Source organism: Emydura macquarii, unplaced genomic scaffold, assembly GCF_026122565.2.
Source record: "Emydura macquarii macquarii isolate MOO-44397 ecotype Brisbane River unplaced genomic scaffold, CSIRO-AGI_Emac_v2 contig_2473, whole genome shotgun sequence".
Lineage (NCBI taxonomy): Eukaryota > Metazoa > Chordata > Testudines > Chelidae > Emydura > Emydura macquarii.
Genome location: NW_027132610.1, coordinates 19,022,048 through 19,040,128, shown reverse-complemented (window position 1 = coordinate 19,040,128; position 18,081 = coordinate 19,022,048).

Sequence of the window (18,081 nt, the reverse complement as noted above, 5' to 3'; positions counted from 1 at the left end):
AACCTAGGTAAAGGCTGGTAGGTTGCCTCCAGGCGCACCTTCAAAAAGCCTGCTTACTCCCAAAGGGATAGTGGCTCAAGCCCGATTGAGAGGCGATAGCAGGATCCTGCCCCTGGCATCTGTTATAACCAGAGCTGGATTAATGCAGGGGCTTTAGGGGCTGCATTCCAGGTCCTCAGGCTAAGGGGAGCCCTGCAAAAATATATCTGGGCGGCTGGTGAACTGTCCATTCAGGGAGGCTGGCCCCCAGCCCTGCCCCTTCTGCCCAAAGCCCCTCCCCTTTCACCCCTCGCCCGTCAGAGCCTCGCGCTGCACGGCCCGAGCACCAGCCAGGCTGGCTGGGTGGCCCCAGTGCCAGAGCGCCCCAAGTGCCTCCAGAGCCCGTGCCCCAGCACTGTCCTGCCCCAACCCACCTTGTCTGTCCTGAGCCCCAGCACCAGGCACGGACCCAACCCAGCCTCAGGCTGATCAGTTCACCCCAGACCCCAGAGTGCCACCAGCCCACGCTGCGCCACAGCACTGGCCCGCCTCACCCCCACGCTGGCTGGTCTGCCCCAGGCCAGCCTGAGTGCTCCCAGTCCCCAGAGCACCACTGTGCCGGCCCATAAGGGACCCCACAAAATCTAATAGCCCTGGGCCCACAGGAGAGTTAATCCAGCCCTAGTTATAACCCCTATTTTTCTTTTTGTAGGGCTTGTTCCTGGACTGACCCTCAAATCTCTCAGGCTGTTGGGGCCTGAAGTGCCTTCTGGAGGTTGGCCGGATGTAGAGATAGCCATGCTATTGTCCTAGCCCTTGCACCGGGACTCCGGGTTGGTATCATCGACTGCAGGGCTATCCAGAGGCAAGCCTGTGATGGGGCCTCCACAACAATCTCTGATTCCAAGATATTACTCCCCAGGCCCTTGCAGGTCCTGACACCCCGCCAGTGGTCACCGGATCCCTGGCATTGGTCCCTGGAACTGCATCATCGACAGTTGGGCTCACGGCACCAGTCTCCGGACCACAATACCAGTCCTCGGAGTCATGGCACCAGTCCCTGGAATGCTGATGCCAGTCTCCAGAATCTGGAATTGGTTACCTATGGAAGTGGTGTAATTTCCATCCTTAGAGGTTTTTAAGTCCGGCTTGACAGAGCTCTGGCTGGGATGATTTAGTTGGGGTTGATTCTGCTTTGAGCCGGAGGTTGGACTAGATGACCTCCTGAGGTCCCTTCCAACCCTAATATTCTATGATTCTATGGATTCCCCAAGCTAGAGACCAAACAGAAAAAGCACTTCCACTTGGCAAAATATGTAGTCCTGCTAGAAAGCTTTCTATTGTTAAGCAAGATGTGCTGCACCACTTCCAAGCACTGTCCTTCCTCCTCATCTAACGGAGCAGCATGCATGCTGAGAGATACAGACTGCTCAGTGGATGCTGAATCTGACTGTGGTGTTGTGTCAGATGGCCTGCGAGGAGGGGAAAAGGTTTGGGGAGGTCTAACAGACAGGCTGAGAAGATCTGAGAACCAACACTGTCTTGGTCAAGCTGGTGCGATGAGCATCTGACTGGAATGATCCAACTTCAGTTTGAGGATAACTTGAGGAATGAACAGAAACAGGGAGAAAGCATACATCAGCTCCAGTCCCTGATTCAAATGGAATGCATTGGGTTAGAGCTTGGACTGAGCTCCACTCGAGAGGAAAACTGACTGCATTTCCTTTTGTCTTGTTGCAAACAAGTTGATCCTATAATACCCCAATCTCTGAAGATGGACCTCAACATGCTGTTCTTCAAAGACAACTTGTGATTCTGGAAAAAACTCTGCTGAGGTGGTTGGCTAACTGATTCTGAACATTAGGTAAGTTTGCTGCCATGGAAGTAATGTCCTCCTTGATGCAAATATACCAAAGTTTCATCACTTTCTGGCAAAGTTGGTTGGAATGAGCCTCCCTGTTCACTATGTGGTGGTATTGTTGATAAATATGTGAATTGCTGTACCCTGATCTGAGATTGAAAGGCCAATCATGCACTGTAAATGGCTTAAAGCTCCAAAACACTGATATGAAGGGAAGCTTCCTGTTCTGTCCAGAGACCCTGAATTTTCAATGACCCTAGATTTGGTCCCCAGCTCATTGTGGATATACCAGTAACTATAGGCCTGGTTGGAGAAGGGTGGACAAAGGGAACACACTGACAAATATTGATCTGATTTGTCACTACTGTAGGAAGTCCAGGATCTTTGGTGATACCTATACTAAACTGTCCATCGACTGATAATTTGGGAGGTAGATGTGTTTCAACCAACCATGAAGAGAATGCAAATGCAATCTTGCATGCTGGACTATGTAAGTGCATGCCTCCATATGTCCTAGAAACCTCAGGCATACCTGGATTGTAATTAACTGGTGAGACTGGAGGGACATTGCCTGAAATCTCTCTATCAGCAGGAAACCTTTGAACTGGTAGCGTCTAGTACACCCCCAATTAATTCTATTTCTTTAGTTTATTTTAGGATTGACTTCCTTTGTTCAAAATTAGACTCAGCTGATCGAAAAGACAAAGCATGAACTGGACTTGCCCCTCAGTAACCCATTGTCAAAGATGTGAACTTCCCTTCCTGGGATAGCCTGCCACTATAGTCATGCATTTGGTAAATACGTGTGGAGCTGAAGACAGGCCAAAAGGGAGCACTATATACTGATATGCTGACCTGCCAGTACAAATCTCAGAAATTTCCTGTGACCAGTGCTGGATTAACTCTCCTGTGGGCCTAGGGCTATTAGATTTTGTGGGGCCCTTATGGGCCCGCACAGCAGTGTTCTGGGGATGGGAGCACTTGGGCTGGCCTGAGGCAGACCGGCCAGCCTGAGGGTGAGGTGGGCCAGCACTGTGGTGCGGTGCAGGCTGGTGGGGCTCCAGGGGCTGTGAGCACTCGGGTTGGAGGCACTCCAGGGGTGGGGCAGGCTGGCGCTGTAGCATGGCACGGGCTGGCAGTGCTCCAGGGGCTGGGAGGGAGTGCTCGGGCCAGGCCTGTGGCAGACTGGCCCACCTGGGGGTGAGGTGGGCCGATGGGCCTACAGTGCTCCGGGGTCTGGGAGCGCTTGGGCCAGAGGTGCTTCGGGACCTGGGACAGACCAACCAGGCCTGGGCCAGCACGGTGCTGTGGCATGGTGTGGGCTGGCAGCACTCTGGGGGCTGGGGTGAACTGGCCAGTCTGAGGCCGGGTTGGGCTCGCCCCTGGTGCTGGGGCACTTTGGCAAGGGGGGAGGCTGGCTCATGCTTGGGCTGCCCAGGGCGGGGCTCTGATGGGAGAGAGGTGGAAGGAGCAGGGCTTCTGGCAGAAGGGGCAGGGTTGGAGGCTAGCCTTCCCGAAAGGGCGGTTCACCAGCTGCCCGGATTTAATTTTGTGGGGCCCCCTTTAGCCCATGGCCCTGGGCTGCAACCCCTAAAGCCCCTGCATTAATCTGGCCCTGCCTCTGACCTGTGAAAATTGCCACATGGAAGTAGGCATCCTGAAGATCGAGAGCAGCAAACTAGTCATTGTGATCCAATGCAGGAAGATAATAGCCAGGGTAACCATGCAGAAGCTGTTATTTGATGTATTTGTTGAGACTGCAGAAACCAAGGATTGGTCTCACCCCTCCCTTGGACTGGAACTACCAGGAGTTGAATCCCTTTCCCTGATGATGCGGAATCTCCTCTAAAGCCAGAAGAGCACATAGAATTCGGACCTGTTGAAGAAGCAGTGACTCATGAGACAGGTCCTGAAAAGGGATGGGGAAGGGGTGTGAGAGGGGGGAATGCGCAGAAACTGGATGGCATAACCCGAACTCACCGTGCTTAGGACCCATTTTTCCACAGTTATTGTTTCTCAAGCACTGCAGAAGTGAGCCATCCTGTCCCCAAACTATGGAGGCATGGTCCATAAATTGACAACTGGTATGCTGCTCTCGATATGAAAGTCAAGTAGACTGCCTACCCAAAGGTGGAGGAGGATGGGCTGGTTGGACCCAGGTTTTCTCCTCTGTGATTGATGCCTGTTTTGGGGGAAGTCTTGCTGCCTAGTAGAGTTGGAAGCATCACTGCAGATGATATCACTGGTATTGTTGCTGACCTCCATTATGATATTGTTAACGCAAAAGGCATTAGGGTATTCTGCAGGCTCCAGTGGTGCTTCATTTATAGGGAGAGTGATTCTGTCAGGAACTGAGGACTGGAGAACATCCGCTATTTTATGAGTGTTCTCCTGAACTAACCCAAAATATCCAAGGTCAACGCCATTCATCTCATGAGATTTTGATATAATTTAAAATCCTCAGGCACTGGAGATGAAGAATCTGCCACCGTGGCATCATCTGGTGACAAAGAAGAAGAGGCAAGCAGAACTAACTGAATTTTCTGTGGCAACACATGTGACTGTAACAAAGGGATCAAGTTGCATCAACTCAGCCACCTCAGTTTATGGCTGCAACACAGGTAGCTCAGGAGGGGTGACTACTGAGGGAACAAGTAACCTCACCCTGGACTGAGTGGAAGATCAGGACCTTGCAAAATAAGGAACCTTCCAGGGATTCCAAGGAAATCACTGTTGAGAGAGGGCACAGCATTTGTGGCCAGTAGGAATTGGGCCAGGAACTTTTATCACTACTTTGGGAGCCGTACAGATCCCAGGACCAATGGTGATACTCAGGAGGTCTCAATGATCTTCGAGAGTAGTACTGCAAAGGTGAAGGAGGTTTCTTCAAACTCAATCCTGAAGATCTTTTAAAGTAGTCTGACGATAATGGAGGAGCTGCTCCAGGTGCAGTCAGTAAACGCCCTGCGTCATCTGCCAGTCTCATCGGGACCAACAATGGTACAGTACCTGGCACTTTGAGTACCGATAGAGGCATCATACTTACTTTTGGTACCAAAGCAGGTACTAGCGCTGAAGATGAAATTGGTACTGGATCCGAAGTTGTAGACTGTACCGCAACCATTGCCAGTACCAAAGATAGTATCCGCCCTGCCAAAGCTCTTGGTACTGAGCAGGAAGCCAATTATGACCCTGCCCCTTGGATATGAGGCAGAGCAGATGATGGTACTGACAACAGCAATAAGTCTGGAACCAGTCCAGGCAGTTCCAAGGACACTGACAAGAAGCCACCACAGCTGAATGTTCTTGGATAAACAGAGATTCAGAAACAGAAAAGCACAGCAAGTCTGCTGCTGTCTGATACACTACTGATGTGGAAACTGCCAGTGCCAACATCACTGTTGTCAGTACCAGCCTCAAAAAATACCCCATGGGTGATACGGAGATGATGGTATGGTGTCTATCTTGTCTCACACAGCTCCTGGAGAGTAGGTGGATGGTTCAGCAGTATCCTGCGAACTGGAAGATTCACAGTGCCAGTCTGCACTTCTCTTAGAAGGTGAGGAGGAATCTCTCCAGGATCTGAAATGGCCCCAGTCCATTTTTTGTTTTTTTTCTCTCAGAGGACCAGAGGAAGGAGAATGGTCTCTCTTCCTCCTGGGTGAGGAATCCAAATCTGGTCATGAAACCCCTGCCCAGAGAGCCTCAGACACTCTTCGGGGCGCCTGATGATCTGTGATGGTACTGGGTGCCAAAGTGGGCCTCATGACCTGCTCCATAAAGTGCCACTTCAACTGCTAGTCCCTAGGCACCTACATTCTCTTCTTGAACAACTTACAGTTGGAGCATGTTTCCTTAATGTGTCCTTCTCCAAAGTACAATAAACAGAGTGTGGGGGCTACTAATAGGGATAGCAACCCCACAGGATAGAGAATGCTTAAAGCCGTGAGAAGGCACCATACCGGGCAAGAAAAACTCCACCAATTACACTAACTAAACTACTAAACTAAACTAAGGTACTACTAAATTAACTATTTACTTAAGAAAACCACAGCAACACTGTGATAGAGAAATATGAGGTGAAACAAGCCATGGGCAGTGAGAAGGAACTGAAGGGAGTTGGGGTGATGCCACCCTTATATAGTTATGGGAGAGTCTTTGGGGCCGTAGGGCTTGAGCACTGCCCCAGCGTGTACTGCTAAGCAACGTTCTCTTACTTTGATGCACTTTGTGTCCACACACCTAAGTGGAATATACATCCACAACCACTTGAAGAAGAACCAGATTTTATAAAAATATTTAGACCTAACATACTGGTTCTATCTGTGATGGAATTAAGCCTACAAAAAGCAACAGGTGCACAGGCCTTGTGCTAGTCTCTATCCTTCTAAATCGTCTGGCTAAGTTCCTTTTGGACGTTAATCAATATTATGTTAATCAATATTATGTAGTCACAGAGACAGTTTGTGATTGATAAGACATTCCCTCACCAGCAGAGAAGGAACACATTTGCCTCCGCACTACGTCTAGTTCAGCTAATGCAATTGAGAATCGAAGCATATATGGTAATGCAGAACACTCTCTCTAGTCCAGTCCTTTTCAGAAAACATTTATAGTAGAACCCTGATTTTATCAACATCAGTTGCAAAAGCCTAGTTATATGAACCATTTTTCTACTACTGAAGTAATTTTTTTGCCACTGAATATGACTTAAATCCTTCAGACAACGTTCAAGTAGCTGTACAGGTTTGAAGAAACTGAGATTTGGCAGCAAAGAGATGTAGTTCTCTCTCTCAAAAAATCAGGCACATTGTATATATTTGTTAGCATTCATTATGTACACTAATAATTGAATGATTAGTAAATTGACTTATGTACTGTACCTATTGTGACTTTGAGAGGTTAGAGTGGTGAGAGCCAAATGCTCATCCCTTTGGCTGGATGTGAAGTATTTAATTTAAAGTGTAACAATAGAGGGTAAACAAAAATGGGAAAAAATACCAAGGCTGAAGGGGCAAGGAAAATATTCTAATCTCCTTGAATCCTAGGCAACATGAAAAAGTTGTTAAGATCAGATAGGCTGAGTCTACAGCTTTAAAAATGGCAGCTAAGAGGGAGTAAAAAGCTAAGTATAAGGAGAGTAGTTGTAGCTGTGTTGGTCTCAGGACATTAGAGAGACAAGGTGGGTAAGATAATATATTTTTTGGACCAACTTCAATGGGGGAAAGAGACAAGTTTTCGAGCTTACACAGAGAAGTTCTCCAGGTCTGGGAAAGATACTCAGAGTGTCACAGCTAAATACAAGGTGGAACAGATTGTTAAGCATAAGGAGTTAGCTCATGTTGCAAGAGACCATTTAAGGGGAAGTGGGAAGTTAACACCTCTGCAGTCATAGGACAAAGGAAGGTTAGTGGGTTACAGATTGTTGTAATGAGCCATTGTGACACCCTGTGTCTGAGAACAACACACCAGAAACTCCATATTCACCAATGTCATGTAATTATGATGTGTTCTGTGCAAGGTATGCCTTGTTTGGTTTCCTTTGAGGTCAAGGACTCAGAGGTCAGATGTGAAGTGATCGTTAATTTAAAAATGTTTGCCCATGGGTGAACTCATGTTTTTGTCTTCTATCATTTTTCTGAGAGTTCATTTGGAAGTGTAGCGATTGTCTTATTTCACTCACATAGTTGTTATTCGGGTATTTAGTGCAGTGGATGAGGCACATCATATGTTATGATAGGCATCTATGGGACTCATGAATATTGAAAGGTGTGCTGGATCGTCGTAGCAATAGAGATGTGCCTGGAGGTTTGTATCTGCTATGACAATATTTATAGCACTATCTGGTGCCGCTTTGAGTTAGCATGTCTTGGGCAGTTGGGAGCTTGCTTCTGATAAACTTGGTGAGGTTGAAGGCCAACAACAAGGGTTTTGGAAAGGTTTATTTCAGGATGTGGTCCCCCTCAAGTTTGGGTTTAATGGTACCCATATGGGTTCCAGTTTGGGTTAGTAGGCGACACCTAGAGGTATGCAATCAGAGTTTTTTATTTCTCCATATTGAAGCAGGTTCTCTCGGGGTATTTGGGTGGCCCGTTTCATGATATGATCTACTTCTCTGGTGGAGTGTGCTTGTTTGGTGAAGGAAGTTTTACATGTGTTAAGGTGTGTATCCCAGACTTTCTCCTCAGGGCATATTCTGTGGTATCTGAGTATCTGGCTGTTCAGGTTTCTTGGTGTGTTTGAGGTGATTATGGCACCTGTGAAGAAAAGCATGGTAATCTATGGGTTTCTTGTATATAGTTGTCTGCAAGGTTCTATTGTTGAAGGTTATCTTGGTGTCCAGGAAGTTGATGCTGGCGTAGGAGTGTTCTAGAAAAAGTTTGATGGATGGATGTGACTGAAGGCATCCCTCTATTTACATTCTACACACTATTGTAATAATCTTTGTATAAAGTATGCCTTGTAAGGCATCATTTAAAAACTAATAACTCACTGGTCAATATCATGGTGAAATGTACAGAGAAACGTTATATGTAATTAATTTCCCCATATAATGTTATTAGCACATATTAAAACCAGACAGCCCTGTCTAGAAAATATTTGTTAAACAGGTCTATCCTAAACAAAGGAATGTGTGTTTACCTGTGTTTATTTATAAGTATTAAACAGGCTCCTCAAGACAGCAGGGGGAGATGGTAGGGAACATAATTTGCATTTCAGCAGACACATTCTGAAGAAAGAGCATTCAGCTTCCTTCATCACTAGACTCCATATTGCCTTCTTCACTGCTTGAATAAACTTTACTTGGATGATAATCTTCAGACGAATCCACTTCAAAAGTTCACTGGTGTATATAAGAAAGGAGCAGAAACCCCAAGCTCATGGGCGTAGTTTGGGGGGGGGGGGGGGAAATGCAGGGAAGCATTGCCCCGCCACCCCCAAAGAGGTGAGGCATGCAGGGACACCTGCCACTTCCCCCGCTGCCTGATTTCTGTGACCGCTATGCTGCCCTGCAGGTCTTGCTCTGCTCAGTGGGGAGGGGGAGTCTGTTCTTCCCATGTTGCACCTTCCCAGTACTTGGTTAACCGAATATAAGATTACATTGTGGAAAATATTATCAGTCATCACTGCTACTGTGCTGTATGAAAATTCATTTTTTTATATTACTGAAAGTTTCTGAAACATTTTATTAGAAGTCTAGAAACTTCCTGTTTATTACAATAGAAAGCTGGAATTATGGAAAAAAGAAATGACGAAAAGAAATCCCTACTGAAATGCCACCACCAATCACAGCTCCCCCTCCCCCACAAAACCAGGGACTCTTAAGAGGCTCTGAAGTGTTCTTTATATGGGGAGTCAACAATAGATAGAAACCCTTTAGAAGAATAAAGGATTAAGGATACAATGTTGTTTCTTATCTTGCAAAAGGATTTAAGTGAGGAAGAAAGTTCACATTTAATGAAACTATATACACATTCAATTTAAACTGCCCACAGAGCTACCAGTACTACTGATTTCACTCTTTTTGGAGTTTACAATATAATTCTTCAAGGCGCACATTAAGAGATGGAGTCAATATTGTACACATTTTTCATTGATCTTTACTAATATAAGGCTATCAGAAGAAACTCAAAATTATACTAAATAAATGTTGATATTTTGTAATTACCCAATAAACTTCCCATTGAAATAAACTGATAGACAGAGAAATCTCTCTCCCTCCAACAGTGGTAACAATTGCACCTATACTGCCATGTTTTTCTCCCACAGTTCACTCTTGTTTCTACTTTTAGGCCAAATGTTTCCTTTAGATACACATGCAGAACCCCCACTACATCTTGGAGAGGAGGTGTCTGCCCATATCCGAGATTAAAATTTGTCCTCAAGTATGTTGGTGGATTTCAAACTTTTCTGCAAAGGATCGTTGTTTTACCTTCAGTTAAATTGTGGAAAAGTAGCAGTAGGCAACTGCTCACCATTTCAGATATTGCCATCAATTATCTGCTATGACTTCTATGCCTGAGCTAGAAGATAAAGGTGGTGACATCAAAGAATACGAGAGGAGTCAAGACACTTCAAGTCTGCATCTGGTTACTGCTGTTAGAGGAGAAATTTCATCATTTCCTTATTTTGGAGGATAATCAGCACGTAGAGCAGATCAAGGGAGAAGTTCAAACATTTCAGGGTTGTCTACCATAAATATCAGGTATGGAAATATTCTCACCTAGTAAAAATCTGAAATGCAGAATATCAAGTTTTTTTTTTTTTTAAAGAACAGAAACAGCACACATTTGAGTTTTTGTGATTTTATTTTTTGAACCCCAGACTATCTGGGCATGAGGAAAGTATTGTAAAAATGACCCTTAATACTGCATATAAATAGTACAACTGTTATAAGAGAGTATAAAAAAGGAAATACTTGGTTCCCATGAAATTATACACAAGAGGGTCTGCTAAGCCATGCACATATGTATGGAAGTCATTTTGCATTTTCAAAAACATTGTTGCAATAATGTTAAACATAAGAAATAAATAGATACATCTGAGTTTAACTTGCCCATTCCATTTGTCATGCAGTTCTATTTGTAGAACATTACTGTATGAAGAACACCTGCCATATAGTGTACAATCTTTGACAACATAAAGGCAATGTTCATGTTTAAACTTCTCTTTGGTATATTATTTGACAATGCAGTTAGCTAATTTATGCAGAACAAACAACTAGACAACAAAGAATGAATAAATGGCAACCTAGTAAGCTGGAGTGTGGGAAGGGACCAAAAGACAGCAATCATTCAACTGTTGTATGGGAGATTTGGTCAGCATTTTTACCGGGGACTCTTCAAATTAGCAAACAGCTAGTCAAGTTAATGCAGGTCTTCCCTATACCTCCAATTCAGGTAATTGCCATGCTGTGTTTCACACATAGGACATGAATTATGCAGAGAGTGAGGGCACATCTACACTGATGGTGCATAGTAAGCTGGGGTGTAAATCTACAGCACACTAGCCTGCCACACAATAGCTGGCCATGTAGACTCTGCTATCATGCACTAAAAGTTCCGTAGTGTGCTGGAGAACCCGTTATGGAACCCCCATCTCTGTATTCAGGTGGTGGGGTCCCCCTTAGTGCACCAGAGGATAGTCTTGGCTGGTGTCACCAGACTCAATCAGAGGCACTGGATGGACCCTGCAACATGTCCAGTGCATGGGGCTGCCCACCCTGTGTGTCCATTGTTGTGTGCTCCAGGAGGTGAGGACAGACTTGGCTCCTGATTCTGACTTTCCTTCAGTGGGTCCTATTGTAGGCCCCAGCACTACGATGTAGGCCTGAACCAGAGCAGCCCTGGACCATGGATACATATTTGAAGCTTAAGGGTTAATCCCCACATTGAGAAAGAATAAAACTAGGCACTATAGATAGGAATGTTCCGGACACACTGTTTGTTCATGCCACCCCAGGCTCCACTATGATAATTGACTACTTGAACATATGAGTGGGAACATCCAACCTAAACATTTTGTGATTTAATATTTATGACACATTGGGGCCCTGTTTGTGAAACTCAACATATGAATGTTTGGGAACATCCTGAAATCTAATTGTGATAATTTATAAGTGAAGTAAAGTGCCCAATGCGTATCAGAAATGTAGTTGATGTGTAAATCAGGGGGCAATGAGAAAGCAAATAACATTTCTTTTATTTCCTTTTAGTAAAATTGATAGTAATAGAATTGGTGTAGGTAAAAGGAATTTATTATGTCAGTAAGTAAGTATAAGATAATGTACCAATGTAATGGGATAAGAATGTAATAATTTTTAGTAAGTATGAATGAGGAGTGAATGCAGTTTAAGTCAGCTGAGATAAGATGGCGAGGAAGTAATTGCTGAGGTAATGGTTCTCAGCCTCCAAGGGCAGGAAGGAGAGAGATGCTTTTGTTTAAAGAACTTTTACAACCCAGATGGCTGAAGATCAAGATAACCCCAGAAAACAGGGGAGTTAACACCCAAGGATAGGAACAAGACAAAGTGTGAAACATGAATGAAAGAATAATGGGAAAGCTGTCGCACTTGCAATATCAAACATAATTGGCGACTACATCAAACAAGGAGACTATCTGACATGACAAAATCCTTAGATCCGAATGGGGATGGATAAGTATAAAAATGGGGTGAAGAAACGTGGACTTTGGGCTCATTCTGCAAACCCCAAGGAGCATTGTGTCGTGACAGACAAAGTCTGGCTCCATCCTCGTGTCTGAGTCACCTGGCCAGTGATTCAGCTTGAGCAACAGAGGCTGGTAATTATATCCCTTCTGCAGAACTGTGTGCATGCATGTTTTAGGCAATTGCTTTTTCAAATATTTTCTGTATTCATAATAAATACAGCATACTGCCTTGTCCCCTGAATAAGATCCTGCTGTTTATTTCAGAAGTGTAACACTATGGAAGGGTGTTCTGACCACCCCATATCTCTGGCCCTCCAGAACTTGTCATCAGGTCCCTGCTCTATGAACCTCCCCAGCTCCTCCCAACATGCCACCTAAGTCAGCTGAATGACATCCAGCTGGTCCACCTTCAAGCCATTCCCAGAAAACATCTGTAAGTGCTCCTGCTTCATGCTGTTCACTTCCTCGCCCTGGCATATCACGCCAACACCAAGTGGAGGAACTTGTCACCTGTGGAGGGCAAGACCCCAGTGGGCCAGCCTGTACTACACTCTAGTTCCATGGCCTGCTGGAGATGTTAATTGGCAGCTCATTGATAGAGCTGTGAGCACAGCATGTACTTGGCACAGTTCACAAACTCTCCTGATATGAGTCCCTTTTGTAGCAACAGGGAGACCCTGCAGGAGCTCTATACAGAGTGCATCAGGTTGCAGTCCCTCTTCTGGGTCATCCAGAACCTGCTCCTGAGGTTCTAGTTGCCCCTCTCCCCATCTCCTGATTCTTTCACACTTTATCCAGGTCCCCACAAAGTCATGAGACCTCCTTGTCAACATCCTCCCTGGCACTGGCCAAGATGGCCATCTATCACTCCAAGAGTAGGAAGGTGGATGAGGGGTGGCAGTGTTCTGCAACTGTGGGGCCTATTTATGGTCTCTTGTGTGCTCGTGTCTCCAGCTGGAGTTCCTCTGGGGAGAGTCCACTGACTCCTTGGATGCCTTTGAGAAGCGATGGACACTTTCTGGGCTTCTCTGCTCAGTTTCCCCTGCTTTTAAATTTTTAACTTCACTCATTCTTCTTTTCTCCTTTTTGTCCCCAGCAATCAATTGTAGCCTGGCCTTAGTGGTTTCCCCCCCTATAATTGAGGAGTGGGGGGGCTTTAGTTATGCGTAGCCCTAGCTCTGTCTGTCCCAGTACTACAAACATTATACACCTCTCAATTTGTACAACAAATAGGCATAGGCATGATTAACTCTGGCATTTCCCAACTTTTGTATGGGTGACTCTAACTTTGATAATGTTCTTTTAACATAGAAAATTACACATGGAATACTATTTAAAAAAAATCCATCAAGTGACACCACATGGACACTGCTGTAGGTCATCAGCAGGGTTGGAATCTTTAGATCCACCACAGACCCTCTGCCACTTGAGCTAATGGAGTAACTGATTGCAACAGTAGGTTGTCATCCTCTGTGTGGACCCACACAAGAGGGGCATGGGATACTTTGCCATTGGGATTCACAGATATTTGCTTACAGCAAAGAAATGAGGAGACTACTCCAAAAATCTTAGGTTCCATTCCAGGCTCTGCAGGGGAGTGTTCTGTAGCGGGCACAGACTCTTCTGCCATCCTCCCAGTCTGCCCATCCCTTCCAACCTGTCTCTGTCCTGGATCTTTCCCAGGCTGGAGCAAGAAGCCACTTTCCATGCTGTCCCAATCCCAACTCCTCAGGCTCATTATCCTAGTTCCAGTATCTTTGCTCAGCAAATCCTAATCTAACCGTCCCAAAATTCCTTCTCCCCTCCTCATGCCCATTCCTCCCCTACTTCCTTGCCCAACCAGTCCCAGCTGCCCCCTCATCTGATCTTTCTCTCCATCTCCCAGCCTCCAATTGCCCCCCACCCACTTTCCCCACCCCAATCACTTTGTCCAGCCAGCCCCAACTGTCCCCTTGCATACTGACAGTTGTTTCCTCACCTACTTCTCCCTGACCCACTGGTTCTCCCCCCTGCTGTGTCTCAGTCTTCACACTATTTCTCTTGTCCCAGTCTTTACCCACATCCCATGTCCCCGACTACTCTGCACGAAGGATCAGCACTTGTCCCCACTGCATTTGAATCAGGCAGCTTCTTCCTCCAATCTGCCTGGGCTGAGCAAGAGGGTTGTCTTTGAAAACACAGAAGACAGGCTCCTTGCTCTCAGTTCAACTGCCTCAGAGCTGTACTTTTAGGGAAAGCCCTGCTCAGATATGGGCTGAAGCATGCCCAGTGCCGACAGAATCTTTGGGGAAGTTAGCTGCTAAAATCTAAGACGTTTACTTGAGTATGTACAAAATGCAATTTTTCATAGGCTTATAACTTGGCCAGATGTGGGTGGATTTTTCACAAAGACATCAAAGGGCACATCCCTGACACAAAGAGCAGCCCACACCCTAATTTAGAGTCCTTTCTCCAAAGCACAGGGCACTAGAGACTTTTTCAAGGAAAAAGGTTGCCAGCATTTTTTTTTAAACATAGGCCATACAATGTATTTTCCCTCGTATTCCCTGAAACAGCTAGGAGGGAAAAATAAAATCTGCATGTGGCAGAGACTCTAAGTGGTGTTTGCAGATTATGCAGAGGCTGAAGGTTAGTTAAAAAAACAAACAAACAAACCAAAAAACAACTGCAAACTGGCAGGAGTTTTTCATAGTTTTTTGGTTTAGGAGAAAGAGAATGGTATGCATAGTTTGTACTAATGAGCAGAAGCTGGATGGGGAACCTGGGGGACCAATATCCAAGTTGGAGTAAACAATCTCTGTACATTTTCAAACTTGGATGTCAAAGCCATGCAAATACACCAAGAGAAGCTGCTGCATGCAATGCCTGTGACCAGCTTTGCAGGTTAACATCAATTCTCATACTGGTCCTACCAGCAGAAGCCAGAAATATTAAGGCACTGGGTCTACAAGATCAAACATATTGACAGCCTTCTGTATGCAGTATGGGCTGCAGCATATTAGCTATACCAGTGACTTTTGCAGAAAGGGGAGTTTCAAGAAGACAAGGCCCCTGCTAGAGAGTGATTTACCTAGGCAGGGATTCATATAAAAGTTGATTTTTTCTGACTGTTAGAATGCATGTGTAAAGTCTCCTATAGTAAATGTCACAGCACATCGCTGCCAGAAGCCCCAAAATGAAAGCTATCTAGTTCTAAATCAGGTACCTAACATACACCAGGTAGTGATCCCACTTTGGCACAGTGTCCTAAGATGAAACATGATAGATACCTCGACATTCAAGGACTTGGCTTGGCTAGAGTGAATTTGTTTATCTTACTTTTTAAGTTGAATTAGTTACACTGAGGTAGTCAACCCCATTTGAAACACCAATTGGCTAATAGTTTCTTATATTTTTGTAAACTTGATATATTAACAACTTACATTGAAGCATTTAATAGGCAACCCATACTGAGCATTTCCTGATACTGAAAGAGAATTCCCTAAGGCTGTCGTGTGAAGCCTGACCTAAACTGAAGATTTCAGCCACCAGTGAACAGCCACTGAAGTAGCTTCACTAGTGCAAACCCACAGTGTAGACAAATTGTGATTTGCACCCTACAACAGACCCCACTTTGAAATGGTATGTGGTGAAAAAAAAACCATATCAACAGCTTTGCTCATCTACACTAGAGATTTGCATCTGTTCAGCCACACTGGTTGCTGGCCACTAAGGCCCGAATCAGGGCAAATCTCCAGTGCAGACAAGTAAAAATGTAAACCAGTATGGTTTGAGTACAAGTATGATTTATTATGGTAAAATGTAATAGGGCTAATACAATTAGATCTAGCAAGTGATACTGAGTCATGATAGTGAAGAAAAGATCATAAAGGAAACACTTTCTTTCACATCTTGACTATATCTAAAATTAGTGACACATTTACATAACCAATAAAGTCTACATTTGACTCACCACACAGTTAAAAGCTGCATGTAAGAAAAGGAAAAGAAACCCATGTAATTTCCATCCTTACTATGGCAGATTCACTTGTCTCAATGCAATCCTTCTCTGCAGAAGAAACATTTTAGTAGATGAGAAAAAAGTTATTTTGCAATCAATTGTACAGGATATACCTTTATAACTAAAATAATATTTTTATATATTTATAGTTACTATAATGTGAAATAACGTTAGAATAATTAAAATTTCACTACCACTTTTGTTTCAAGAGTTTCTGAAGTCATTCTATATCTGGTGAATTTACAAATTTAAAATATATTTTGTGAAGTGTTCTGCATCAATATAGGAAGTGCTGTGAAAATAAAACAAAACAATTTTAATCTCATTAGCTTTATTAAAAAGTCATGCAGAAATTTCAACTAATTTAAATTTGTACAATAATCATGTGGATAAAATGATCATAAATGTTTATGAAGAAGGCTGTAGTCTGAGACAGCTTCTGTTACAAATTCAGTGTTCAAGGAGATTGAAGTACTCAGAAATGTTCTAGATTTACTGACAGATACTATGTGGTTCTAAAAATCTGTACCAAACTGATCAAAATATAAAACAAACAATAAGATTTATTAAAGTTCATTTTTAATCCGAATTAGCACACTGAGATAAGTCAGATGACATCAACGTACTTCTTTCTGATCATTTGCAGAGAATGGCCAACTTTACTTCAGCAGCACAGTTAATACTGGAGATATTTATAGAGTTAACGCCAATATTTACGTGCTGCTAATGTACTGCTGACATCAGGATCATGCTAATTCATAAATGATATTTTTTCTTCAGGAGGATGAAATCCTTGTATTTTTGAGGCAGCACAATATGGCCTGCACCTTTTCAAAACCCACAAACCATTATGTGCTGCTACGTTAGTCCAAGGTGTCTACAAAATGTCAAGGGAATGAAAGCATAATCTGTAACTCAAACCTCACATTTTCTTTAACTTTAACAATAATTTTACAATATTGACATTAGCTATTTTAATACATTACAAATCCTTCATTAGCATCTACCTTTAATATTGGATCAGTATTCCACTTACAATTAAGGTCAGCTTTAGACTATGTTCCTGTCAAGTTAGTACACTTTATGGTACTTTATGGTCCAAATTTTAGATCCTTGTCAAACTAATTAAACACTGTGGATAGATAGAGATTAGAAGTAAAGTTTGGTGTCTCTAATAGGCAAACTTCAGTTCATCTTGACATAAAAGAAAATTTTAAAAATCCCTCAAATCTGTTTCTTCCATTCTGGCTTTCCTTCAATGGAAATCTTTTTGACATTGCTTTAATTTCAGGGTCACCTTTAACAGAATACCAGAAGTCAAACTCTAGGTTAAGTACTGGATCAATCTGAAGTGGAAATTTGAAGAAACTGTAGTTCATATCTCAAGTGGGGTAACACTGTAGTATTTACAAGAGATGCTCTTGTGGGGTGGGATAGTTTAAGCATTCCTACCCCTTTAGGAAAAACCCACAAGAGTAACTAAGAGTATGGGCTCTCACTCAGGCATAGTCTATACTAAAAAAGGTGTAGAAAAACCTCTCCTACTGTAGACACTGCTTATACTGGGAAAAGTATTTTTGCTCGTATTTGTACTGGTTCCCCAAATAAAATAAGCTATACTGCCAATAGCACTTTTTGTGTCTATACAGGGGCTTTTGCTGTTATAGAAGTGTCAAAAAACCTACACCTCTAATTGACATTATTATATTAGTGAAAGTTTCTGGTATAGACCTGACCTAAATCTTTCAATTCATTCCAATGTATTGCCTCTTAAGTAGTTTGAGATAGAATGGTCCATGACTGTGGACTGAGGGCAAGGTGGAAAAACCAAGAACACTATGCATTATATGGAACAGAATCATTGGTAAAGGAGGCATAGTTGTAGACTAAGGCTTCCATTTTATTTACAGAAAATATTTGGGTGTGTGTGTGTCATTTCCCTTCCCCACTTGCTGCTTAGGAGCATCAGGGCAGGTCTACACTAGAAAGCTTTGCTGGCATAGCTATGTCAGTTAGGAATGTGATTTTTTTTTTTTTTTTCCCAGCATAGCTATGCTGGTAAAATCTCTAG